The sequence below is a fragment of the Stegodyphus dumicola genome, chromosome 7 (assembly GCF_044657685.1).
Source record: "Stegodyphus dumicola isolate Sdum_Otavi_A_Nest chromosome 7, ASM4465768v1".
NCBI classification, from domain to species: Eukaryota; Metazoa; Arthropoda; class Arachnida; order Araneae; family Eresidae; genus Stegodyphus; species Stegodyphus dumicola.
Genome location: NC_140774.1, coordinates 152,932,928 through 152,946,371, shown reverse-complemented (window position 1 = coordinate 152,946,371; position 13,444 = coordinate 152,932,928). Strand labels below are relative to the sequence as shown.

Below are 13,444 nucleotides of genomic sequence, written 5' to 3'. Positions count from 1 at the left end.
TCATTAAGTTCCTCCACATCTAATTGTTAGATAAAAGGGTGGAACTCCACAAGCTAAATATTAAAATTTTCATATTGACATTTATTCAATTAACTGTAATATATTAAACTACTAAGTAACTTATTTTTAATTTAAACTGAAAAGAAATATACGAAAACTTCCCAAGAGGGATAAAATTTGAGAAAAAATAATTACAACCATGAAAAAATGACGACAATTCTTTTTCTTTTATTTATTAGATTTTTCTATGAGGCAAAACAGAAAAAATAACATTTTTATCTTAATTACTTAAACATCTTTGTTTTTTACTACACCTTTCACCTACAACACCTCATGACGTTTCCATTTTCATGAAGTTTGTAATCTTGGAAATTACTAAAATGTATCATCAAAACAAATTTCAGATACTCATCGGTAGTCTGTTTCTCTACGTAACTCATTAATTTTCTACCGCGAAAAATAAAAATAAATAAATAAATACAAGAAAGAAAATCTGAAATGCTTCAGATTTTAAAGTACGTCCAAAGGGGCTTTTTTTTTAACATTTTGTGTGTTACATTTATTTATTAAATATCACGTTCTTCGCTCTTAAACCATAAAATTCAGATCAACAGCACTATCTCAAAATAGTTTTAAAAGGAGCATATTCATTAGAATTTAATATTTTCAACGCAAAATATTCTTATTACAAGAATTTGTAACTTAAGATATTTATCTTTAGACAAGTACTAGTAAAAGTTAATATAATTTGTATCTTAAAATCTTTCAGCAAGATTTATATCACAGTGTAAATTAATTAGCTCAATTTCTAAATTTTCCGAACAGTTTTTGGTAATGAAAATAATGTAAAACTGAACTTCAAAACCATTAAATCTTAAACGTTTTCTTCAAATTCTTGTTCATAATAATACTAATTATTTTACGGGAAATGTATTCGCAGGCTTTTTGCAACAGAACTGGAAGTAAGTGATGGTGATAGAGACTCAAGAGTTAAAGATTTAAAAAAAAAAAAAAAAAAAAAAAATCTGAAATGTTTCAGATTTTAAATTACGTCCAAAGGGGCGTTTTTTAACATTTTGTGTGTTACCTTTCTTTATTAAATATCATGTTCCTCGCACTTAAACCATAAGATCCAGTGCAACAGCAATATCGCAAAATAGTTTTAAAACGAGCATATCTTTAGAATTTCCGATACAGAGACTCACGCGCTGGAGATAAAAATGTTTTTCTGCACAACGTTGCCATTGCTCGCTTTGAAATCCTTGAGTTTGTTAATCAAAAATTCGTCAAAGTTTTAAAAAATAGGAAATCGATCATAAAACAAATTTCAAATTTGGTCTTCCACATGCTCATATTCGTTGGAGGATTACGTTATTCAAAATTCGATGACTCTATGTACCGTTATTTTATGACAATGTGAGAAATATACATACATTTACGCAGATTTTCATTATTTAATTTCTTCAAATATAATGCAGGACTCTAACATTTTATGGCAACAGTTTGAAAAGTGAACCGACATTTATCCGTCCGACGCAAAATGCCAAAACGAAAGTAATAGTCCTTCAGGACTCAAGTCCCTTTGGACTAAAAATTTCTGTAACAACGTTGCCATTACGTGCCAAAGTGCGTATTTCAAAGCGAGCACGCTTTGAAATCCTTGAGTTTGTTAATCAAAAATTCGTTAAAGTTTTACAAAATAGGAAATCGATAATAAAACAAATGCCAAATTTCAAATTTGGTCTTCCACATGTCCATATTCGTAGGCTGATTACGTCATTCAAAATTCGAAAGCAAGTCTTTCTTTCAAATGCCAAAATTCGTTTGGCAAAATATGATTAAACACGCTAACGCGAACTATTTTAGCAGACGATATTTGCGGTGGCAGGAAACTTTCGTTAAAACCCAATAGTAATAATAATAACAATATATGTAACAGTAATTTAAATACTGCAGTTTCTTACGATGTTAGGTTTAAGCAATTTACGCATTTGACTTACAAAAAACTTAAGTTACGTAAAGGTTTACGGAATGAATAACTTACGTAACTCAGGGGTTACTGTACCATTACAAATTGTTATGTAGTTAATATATTTGGCAATGCAGCATTATTTTGAAAGTTTCCCAAATTTTAAAATCTTGCAAAATTTTAGCAGGAAGTTTGCTTTTGTCGATTGAAATTTATAACTTTCTGTGGTTCATCTATAGGGATTTAGGCAACTAATCACTAATTTTAACATATTTGGTTATTTCTGAATGTACAGTACTCGGGTTGCCTGTAGTCAGGTTTGAAGTTGAGAGATCCATCTAGTTAATCCGGTTTCAATTTCATAGACTTTCTTTAAAGTATTAGAGTTTGTTGCTAGAAAACAAAAATACTGCAATAAATTAGTATCAATTCTATGTACACAAATACAAGTATTAAACAATTTTGTTCTTCATTAAACAGAACGATAATTATTTTACAAATGTAATGTGAGTAGGAATCACTCTGACCATACATGTTGGATTGTCCAACAGAATCAGTAGAAAAATACTTTTCAATGGAATGTTTTAAAAAACACCGACTTAACTCCTCCTTCAGAATATTCTAAACGAACATAATGCGAATGTAGACATTTGTTCATCATTTAAAAAACTACATGTTATGAAAATTAATTCCGTTTTTTAAAAAATGGGTAAAAGCTACTTTCATGAATATCTTCAAGCACTCTAACATCTACAGTATTGTCAGTATGTATCTATCATAAACTGCGACAGAACAGAAATAATACAATAAAAATAAATTGATGTAGCTTTAGGCCAGAAAATTATCCATAGAACGTTTTCAGACACAGTCATAGTATTGACATCATATTCCTGTTCAATGATCTGTGAAACAGAAATGATTTCATAAAACTTTTCTTTCCGCCAAAATAAAGGCTAAATATCTCTATCTGGTATCAGTCGAAAATAGGATTACTATAGTTAAAAATTTTGACCAATAAGCGAGGCTACATACTTAGAACATATCATAACCAGTGTTATCTTTCTACGCGCCATTTTGCAGAATATATATGTAAAAAATTCTTTGAATATAAGTCGCGTAAGAAAATTTCGTGTATATTTGTCGGTAAGTGGTAATTTTTGTTTGCACCATTTCTCCTCTACTTATATTAACATTTATATAATGCGAATGCCCGTTGTCTTCCAAACTAAAATATATATTAAGGTTTTAGTTTGGATGTTATGTTCAGCTATTTTATTATTTATTTCGTCTAGTGTTTAATTTTAAATAAAAACACTGCTAATTATGTAAGTTAATTATACTAAATAGCATCAGTTATGATGCCAAGTTGTGTTCCTGTTAACGTTTATTATTCATTTTCAGGACAGTAGAAATTTTTAGAATTAAAATTAATTCTCTTGCTTTTCTTATTCTTATTCTTATTCTTAGATATGCAATTTAAATGCCATACTTTATCGGAACTTTAGTTTTGAGTATAAAAGAATTCGAATTTATGATGATAATTGTTTTGCATAGTTTCATTTTTTAGAAACTACTATGTTCCGGGTAGTCTGAATGTTTGACGGTTATGTTAGAAAAGCTGTTATATATATTTTTTATTTCAAAACATTAACTTTTTTAGACATTTAAAATACTGATTCTGTATTAGTACTATTGTTTACCTATTTCAAAACCTTCTTGTAAAAATAAATCTTCAAACATTTTTCTTTAATATTCTATATATATTAAAAAAGTGCTAAAATCAAACTAACATAATGATAATTCGGACACTTAAAATTCTGGTTGAGAGATTTTGCAGAAGAAAATTTTTGTTACATTTAATTTAAACGAAAATATATCATAGGAATTATTGGTGCGGAATTAAATTATTACTTCTTCACACTAAAATAATTTTAAAGTTTAAATTTCAAATGAATATAATAAGAATCTGCAAAGCAATTGCTAGTTTTCTTAAAAATTTCATTGCACAACATTTAAAAAAATTAAAATCAATTCAAACGTCGTTAATGTGAAGCGTTTAGTTATTTTGGATTTTATAAAACGATGGACACTGCGTGGAACAGCTGAATCGACATTGAAATTGCACTGCATTTTAAACTAGTAACACCAGTGAATCTCAGGTTTAACCTATAAAACAATCAAGTAAAGCCCAAAGCTTAGTGCTGTAAAACTTGCAGCTGCATTAGAAGAAAGGCTTGCAATAAAATTTAACCCTGAAACCATCAGACGAATCAAGGCATAGGAATTCAATGGCCGAATGGAAGCAAGGAGGTTCTTCGTAACAAAGAAGTAATCTCTAACCTTTGCGAAATCCATCTAAACCAAAATTTTATCATATTGAAATAATGTGATATTTGCTATCGAATAAAAATTTAATATATTTGGGAGACAAAGAATTGAATTTGGAAAACCTTGGTACCACCTATTAAAAGTCAAGACATAACGATATTGAGATACTTTTTGCTGTCTCCAGTAGAGAAAAGTTAACTTTTATGGGAAACATCAAGGTAAAAATACAAAAGTTTTTAATGAAAACTGACAATACTAGAGGAAAAAGTTGAAATGGGAAACCCATTTCAGTTCAACCAGGATAATGACTCTAAACATGTATTTTTTTAATGCTCGCTTATGTTCTGAATTTATCAAAACACCTCCGTATTCTCCAGACTTAAGCCTTATCAAACATATACACAACAAAGAGGAGAAAAGAATAAGGTAACAGGATATTTCATCAAAAGCCAAATAATGATAAAAAAATTAACGGACAACTGAAGCAAAATCGAGTATTCTTATATGAACGATTTAGTTAAACCACTTCAAAATACATGAAAAGTATAACTTTAGCCAAAGGACATTCATTGTTCATAAATGTTCTACCACTTGCTTATTTTTTCTTAAATATTTACCGTATTTAATTATAATCACACCCCTTTTACATTTTTAATAAGTTTTAGGAAGTAAAAATGTAGGTAAATATTTTATGGGGGGTAAGATTCTTATTAGAATGAAAGGAAAGCTACCCCATTAAATAAAATATAATATTTTACTGTGGTATGGGGAAAAAATAGTATAAATTAATGATAAATTATTACCTACCTGAGCACTTTCTTATTACACAAAACCCATGAAAAGTCACCAACACATTGGCGATTTTGTGATTTAGTGGAAAACGTATATGTGTCTATCTTGGCTGCTCACAGGTACACTTCAGTTCCTAAATAATAAGAAGGAGGAAAAGCATTTTATAAGACCCAGTTTTGTGAGAAAAAAATAAAAATTTATGTAGCCGATGTTTGCATTTTTACTATGAAATGATTGTTAAATATAAAGCATCTAAATCCGTGTGTATTCAAACTACGTTTATAATATGTGCATGCGTGTTGTTATATGTGTAATCGAAAATATGCCAAAAATATGGCAGTTCCAGCAAAATTTTAAACCAGATGTACAGATAATCAAAAAGTACCCCTGTTTGTTTTTACTTATATCTGTAACAAGTATAATAGATGCCGGTTTAAACTGAGATCGCTTAACTAAGATGTGGCTGTTATAGCTAGAAGTTAAGCAATTTATACATACTGTGATCATTTCTATGATTATTTAGCATTTAAAAATTGTAGTCATTATATTATATATAGTTTGAAAATTAAACTCCTTCCTCTTATTCTGCAATTTCATTTATTAAAATGCCTGATTACAAGACCCTACAAACTTTAGAACAAAAATATAGGGGAAAAACGGAGGAGCCTTATTTTAGAGTAAATATGGTTCTTAAGAAAACTTTATGAATGTGTTTTTCATAAACAAGCACGTTTTTAAAAAGAAAAATAACAGTGCATATATGGGGTGGGGGGAAGAAATGAAGTCAGTTCTTTTTCGTTTTAATTTTAACTATATACGAATGTATGTTGATATTTCATTTATTGTCATAAAGAGCTATGTACAATAATGCCGAAACTCTCAAGTTCCATTGCAAAATAAATGTTTCTGAAAAAAAAAAAAAAAAAAAAAAAATCCAAATTAATAAATGTTTCAAGAAGAAAAGTGCTAAATATTATTAAAATATTAACAGTTTATTTATTCTCATAACGTGTTAAATACAAACTGGAAATTGCCATTATTTTAATGTTTCGATTTCGAAAGAAGACTACAATACTTCATGATTCGATACGAAAGGCGACTTGACATCGATGGTTTATTAATAAATTGATCTTGTTTTGGTGCGAACAAATTTTAGTGACTAAATTGTCCTTTTACATTTTAATGAAAAACTTTAAAAAGATTCGTCACATTAATACAGCAACAACGTAACGGCGCTACAAATGTTAGGTAACAATTCCATCAGAAACTCACCTTCTTCGTCGACTGATGGCGGCCACTTGATTAATACTTTCGTCTTATTTGGTTTACTCATGGTCTTAACAAGATGCAGAGTAAAAGGAAGTAAAAGGCGTTCTGAAACTCTAATATGTTTTTATTAGTAAACATATAGAAGAGAATATTCTCTGTCGGTGCAACAGCGTCCTCTTACAATGAAAAGTTGCAACATTTACAATGCTGTTTATTTTTATCGGCAAAGCACTCTCAAGTAAATTATGCTGAGATTGATATGATGACTCTTGAGTTTCTGCATAAAAATATATTCAAAATAGTTTTAAATGATCGTAAAATAAATTTTTCTAGCAAATTAGAAAAATACATCTCATTAGAATACAAAAATGCAATGAGAAAATTCTTATATTATAACAGTTCCTTAAGTTATAATATCTCAGTAGTCAGACGTGTTATGTTTCTTTTCCATTGAACAATTTTTTCCCTTCGATTTTAAAAAGCAAACTTTTTTTTTGGGGGGGGGGAAGGGTGGTCCAGAAGGTCTATTATTCTTGAAACAGGTATTTGCGTTGATTCTCTTTAAATGACGTCCACTGTTTAAAATGGGTTGCTTATTTTTCAGATTTAATCTGCTAGTGATTAAAAAACTAAGCTAAAGCAGCACATACAGTTCTTAAGAATATTATTATTATTTTTAATCTAATTGATTTAAATTAAAATGCATTTAATTCATGATATATCTAATTAAAAATATTAAATAATTGTATAGAATGGCATTATACATTTTTTCATTTTTCAAATATACAGAAGATATATAACATTCCCATGTTAGTCTAAATGCATATTCATCTAGTATCCTATAAAATGTATCGCTATATCCCCTGGGCCATCTCTATTGAATTTATACTGATAAACCATATTAAACATGAAAAGAACCATTTGGAGCCACCATTAAAATCTAGAACCTTTCATATTTTTTTTATTTTTTATTTTGTGTGAATGATGTTAACATACAGAGAAATTCAGAAATTAATTAATTAAAACCTGGTCTCATTTGGATTTTTGCAACTGTAAAAATTCGTTCCCTTTCATTAACATAAAGAATTTCTTTCATCTGAAATGTTAAAATGACACAGATACCAATTCTTTAAATGGAATCAAATTTTCCTCACAAAAATAAACATGATCCAGGTATTAAAATAAAATCGCACTAAATTTAGCCTGCGGAAAAAAAAAAAAAAAAAAAAAAAAATACCAGTAGAAAATTTAATGAAAGAAGCCTAGTGGAAATTTTGTCTCAAGAATATTTATAAGTAATAGAATGTGGGTAATAAGTATGAAGATAGCCTAAATTATTTGTTAAGTAAAAAGAACCGTAAAGTACTTAAAACATGCATATTCTTTGCATGCTATTTATTAAGCAAGGAAAATTTTAGGCTTAGGTATATTATAGGCTGGAATAAAGTAAATTAAAATCAAAGTAAATTTCAGGCTGGAACTTATTAAACAAGGAAAATTTTAGGCTTTTGGTGTTGGAGAGGCACTTTTGCTAATTGATTTAATTCGTTTATAACAGGTTTAAAATAAGAATGCAATATTTTGGTGATAAAATGATAATTTTATTTTCATCTTTTTTCAGTATTCACTGATATCACAAAAATAATTAAACGAGATTACAGTAAACGAAAATATTATCACGAATTTAAAAAAAAATCAGATTTTTCATGCAATAAAAATTAAAATATTAAAAAAATTACGTTTGCGATTTTAAGAATCATTTAAAAAAAATAAGCATTTTCCACAAAAACATTTTGTTTAATTTAGTTGAAAGAAAGTATAAAATAAAATTTAAAAATACATATAAAAAGTTTTGAAAGCGTAAAAAATAAAAATAGCAAGTTTGAAAGCCTCAGCTGACAAAATTGTAACAAAAATTAATTGTTATTCATTGTATTCTAAAACGTATATGAATCACAAAACAAAGCAGTCGAAATATGAAGATCGTTTTTCGCCAACCGAAACGTTTTTAAACGACCTTGGCATTTCTAACCGCATTTGAAGCCAAATATCGCCAAAATCTAGTCTAGGTCTAGGGTGCGTTAGTTATTGCAACCCTGTCTATTCTGTTGTGTCATTTGGTGAGTGTGTTGATGTTGAGCAGGTTGTTTTGTCCATCAATAATTCAGCTTTGAAATTTTTATTGTAATTAACCATCATCTAATCATTAACCCTCAACTACTAGTCAGATTATTAGTTAGTCTTACCTTCTTGCAGTAATTCTGTAATAATTTGCGGCTTGAAGAAGATAGGACTGCATCGAAGAAGACTCATTCTTATCATTCGATCCTCCAGTATTTAGAGGTAATGCCTTTATTTTGCCGCGCTTTGCGTGTATAATTCCGTTGCCATCCTGATGTTTTAAATATAAATCAGAATTAAGATTCGTGTTATGGTATGATCGTAAAAACACCTGTTGAAAAAATTTCCTTGGTATGTATCTCTATAAATGATACCGTTGATTGATTTTAAATAGTAATAATAGTAATAACTTGAGGAGCTTGCAAGTTTGAGAAAAAAAATAATATCCACGGAATGGCATTAATTTAAATAAAAGTCATTTGGATTTTTGTTGAGAATCTGATACAGTTTTCTTAGACAGAATAATTTGCTGCTTGAAGAAGATGGGGACCGCATCGAATTCTTGTGAAATGTGCAGTGTTGTTCTCTAAAATTAATCAAAAGCTGATGAGTTGAATTTTGCATTTATACCATTAAACTTATGAATTCTTTTAAAATAGCATTTTCCAATTAATAATAATTTCTATTTTTATATGTAAATTAGTATCAAAATACTTTGTTATTTATTTAAATTATTTGCTGTTTACAAAACGTGTGTTATTTTTTCCACACCGTTTTTTTTTTTTCTCTTTTTAGCCCACCAGCGGCCGAGCGGTAAAGTCGCTGAACACTGGTAGTTCGGTCCGAGGTTCGAATCCCGCGAACGGGCTGGCTGCATGGGCGTTTTCGTGGTTTTCCCCATGTGTAACGTGTATACGAGCCAGTTTCCCTTAAAAAGTCCTCCACGAAAGGCATCCCTCCCCTTAGGCAGATAGCCCTCGTGTGCTTTGCCATAATTAAATACACCAACACCACCGTTTTCTTTTTATGTGTGTGTGTGGTTTTTAACAGCAAACTTGCTATAATAAATTAGTTAACTCTTACGAATGTTTACAAAAGCCCATTTATTAGCCTAATTATTAAAAAATATATGGTCAGTATTGGGATATTAAAAAAGGTTGGATAAAAAATGTGTTTTTTAATGATTTGTTGTTACGCAATTTTTTTTATTTAAGTGAAAAAGAAAAATATGGCAATTCTAATGAAATTTGATATTATTATACTTGAGAAGTATGATTAGAATATTAGTCTGTGATTAAATAAATATTTGTTACGTGTATTTAACAGATGGATATGGATTGCAGAAAAGTAGTAACTATCATGCACTGTTGGAATGATTTGTGGATAGGAGGAATGTCACATGATGTAATAGGAGTGGCTACTGCCGAAGGGCTTCTTTTCTTGCTAGTATTGTGCAGCTTGCTCAGATCTGCGTATTCTACACGGGCAATTTTGTGTTCCGGTTGCCGCCATTTTGTTTCATTTCGCCATTTGGTTTTCTGTCTTGGGAAGGGGCTGTCTGGTTCTAATCGGCGTTTTGGCTCAGAACTTTTTTGCTTTGGCGTTATTCCCTAGCAATTTTGCATTTGTCATAATCAGTAAAAAGAAATAATTTCCAGAATTCTTATGCTATATTTATTTTGTATTTTTCATTTACAATGTGTGTGTAGTGAAATTGCTTGATGTTTTTAAGTAATGTGTTCCTAAATGTAAAGTTCTCTCTTCCAGTGTATGATCTTAATCTCTATTTTATTTTGCTTTCGTATAATTTCTGGTGGAAGTGAATAGCTACATTAAAGTTTGATATAAATTTCCATTAGTTATCTGTTTTCTAAATGTATGTAAATTTTAAGTGCTTGCCATTATTCATTACCCACACGTAATCCTTTTTTACTAATTGCTTTTTCACATTTTGACTGAAATGTCAACTTTTTAGTTTTGCGAAACTAAGTTTATTGACATAGCTGGAAATCGTACAAATAATATCTGAGTTCGATATTTAAACGATTGCTATATTGTGCATTATTTCTTTATCAATTATACAATAATACAGTGGCTTACATTTGTTTTCGGACACTTGTGCTTTTCAGTTTGATTTGCAAACATCAGTTATTAAATATTATCAAAATGACTTTTTTTTTTTTACTTATTTTCGCGATTACAATGCGTCCTTTAATCGTGAAAAATTTCGGGTTTCAAATTTCAATGAAAATATCCATTTTGACCGCTCTCGAATCCATTTGAACGATATTTTTGCCTGTCCATACTTACGAACAGAATGAAGGACTCTTTTTTTTTTTTTTTTTTTTTGAGAAACAGATTGTAAAAGGATTTAAAGTGAATTAATAAGGGATTTCTTTCCTGACATGTATACCTACGTACGTATGCATCTCGCATAAATCTAAAACGAATAACCTGAGAATGTTGAAATTTTGTATATTGGACTGCTATAAAATGTAGTTGTGCACCTCTCTTTTTCGTTGTAATCGGCTTCACCAACCGTATATATATATAAAACCGTATATATGTGTGTGTGTATTTCCACCTTATTATTTTTAGTTTTATATGCTGGTAAGTTGTGCATTGTTTGTTTTAAAAGTTGTAGAATTATTTTGTGCTTGTGTTCCGTTTAAGGTTTTTATTCCTTTAGGTTATCTGCATTCAATAGTTGTAGATTATCGACAATATGAAAGTTGCTTAAGTTGTACTAAGTGTAACGAAGCCACCATTTGTTTGCGTTTGAAACTCTTAATAGAATAGTGAATTAAGACAGTTTGTACGCCAACTTCAATACTTTTGTGGCGAATGTGACCAAAAGGTGAACTTTCAATTTTGTCCACCGAAAATCGTGTCTTTCTGCCCGCTGGCCTAATTACTTTTTTTTTAAAAAACTGATTTTAATTCTTTCTTTCTTTTCTTTTTTTTTTTCTTTTTCTCCCCTATGGTGTTTTAAGTTTTTTTTTTTTCTTCTTTATTTTACAGTTTTTAAAGAGGACTGATTTTTATGTAATTTTGCCTTACCGCGAAGAACTGAACTGCTTGAATTAGAAATATATCTAATGAAATAATGAAATTCGTGGATATAAGGTTAAATAAAGTGCATTTAATAGGCCGTACAAGGAAGTTATGTGGTGTCTTCATCAAATATTTTTACATATACTATTGATTATTTGGTTTTAAGCTTGTTTGTTTTGAAAAACTTTTTTAATCTAAACATTTTTGGTTAAAAAAATAATAATTAAAAAAGGTTCTGAAAATGAACTCGCATAAGTATTTAGATACTTTAAACAAACTGTTTATATTTAATAAAAAGGGGCATTCACTATTTTGTTGGATATCCTTTAGCTAAAATGACTTTAATTTCATACACTTTGGCATGGATTAAACTAATTTTTTCGCAAATGTTCCATTCTGACGTAATTGCTTTTAGTAGAACTTTGGAAGAAATACCATTTTCCCCCCTTTTCTTTCTGCATGTTTGATAGGATGTAATTTCGGAGAATATTTACTTTTGGTAATTTCAAGAATATTTGTATATTAATTAACCTCAAGCGAATATTTAGAGCTCTATGTTTAAAATCGCTAGCTTAATAGAACTTGAATATATTTTGCATTCCAAGGTTTCTTGCAGATGCTGTTCAGGTTTTCATTAAGAATATTTGTATCCATATTATTTTCGAGAAATACTAAATTTCTTATTCCATAGGCAGAGAGAGATACTTCCCCAAACCATTATTCGTGTACCCCAATGAGTAGTAGTAGGCAATAGGTTTCTCGAATTCAATTTTTAATTCGGCTCTTGCCATATGTTGATTAATCTAGTTGACCCAAATATATTAAATTTTTAACTTTTCTCCAAAAAGAACATTTTTCCAATTTAATAAATCTTTACTTACACTATAGATTTTGCGAATGTCAGGCGTATTTTTGTTTTCTTGTTGACGAAGAATTTTCTTCTTGCTGATCGCATACTTTATCCATATGCTCCAAATGAATCTTCTAAGAGTTTGAGAGTTGAATTTTATTTCAAAGTGTTCTTCTAAATCTCCTGGACCTTTTACAGTACTAATTTTTGATTCTTGTTTGGTTTTTCTTAGAATAAATCTGCGGTTCCTTGATGTTATTTTCGATTGTGGTTCAGACTTCAGTATTTTAAATGGTTCTAACCAATTTCCATCGTTTTATAATGGTAAAGATAATTAAACGCTTTATATGGAGGATTTTTTTGGATATTTCGAATACTTTTACCATCTTTAAAAAAGATCAATTATTAAATTTCTAATAAAATTAGTCGTTAATTTATACCGCCTTGCCAGCTTTGCTTAAGATACGAAAATAAGTTATATATTTTGCTAAACAAGTAATAATTACCAAATGCAGACGATAATTCTTGTGATACATTTTCTTTTAAAATAAAATATCTGATGTGACCATCACATGACTTCCTTGCATTGCCTATTAAATTGCACATATTTTTTGCTGTACTTCATTTAACTTACTTTATCGAATTTCATTAGAGATATATTTCTCATTCAATCAATTCAGTTCTCATTTAGCGGTTAAGACAAAAATGCATTGTAAAATACAGAAAAACCTAAAACGAAAACACTTAAAAACAGGTAAAAATTTTTTTTAGAATGAAAATTCAAGTTTCTACGCAAGAGTAAACAATTCGACCAACGGGCAGGAAGGTAAAATTTTCGGTGCCCAAATTAAAAGTTAACTTTCGTCCACACTGGGCAAAAAGATACTGAAGTTAGTGCACCAACTCATTTAATTCACTATTCTATTAAGAGTTTCAAATGTCAACAAATGGCAGCTTTGTTCAGCCTACAATCACTTAAATTTTTAAATTGTTGATAATTCTACAACTGCATGCAGACAAAACTGAAAGTTTACTTTTGGTTCCACTCGGCAAAAAGACAC

At 29.4% G+C, this 13,444-nt stretch overlaps 2 protein-coding genes across 3 annotated transcripts in view; one reads left to right on the top strand and one right to left on the bottom strand.

Annotated features, from left to right (window-relative positions):
• LOC146996550 (uncharacterized) overlaps positions 1–13,444 on the bottom strand; it is a 193,038-nt gene that overhangs the window by 104,202 nt on the left and 75,392 nt on the right. The window contains exon 2 of the transcript XR_015042212.1: positions 5,105–5,222. The gene's annotated coding sequence lies outside the window, so the exon portion shown is untranslated. The remainder of the gene's footprint in view (positions 1–5,104; positions 5,223–13,444) is intronic.
• Positions 8,478–13,444, top strand: part of egg (SET domain bifurcated histone lysine methyltransferase eggless) — a 318,317-nt gene continuing 313,350 nt past the window's right edge. For both annotated transcript variants that reach the window (XM_085820928.1, XM_085820924.1), the window contains exon 1: positions 8,478–8,701. The gene's annotated coding sequence lies outside the window, so the exon portion shown is untranslated. The remainder of the gene's footprint in view (positions 8,702–13,444) is intronic.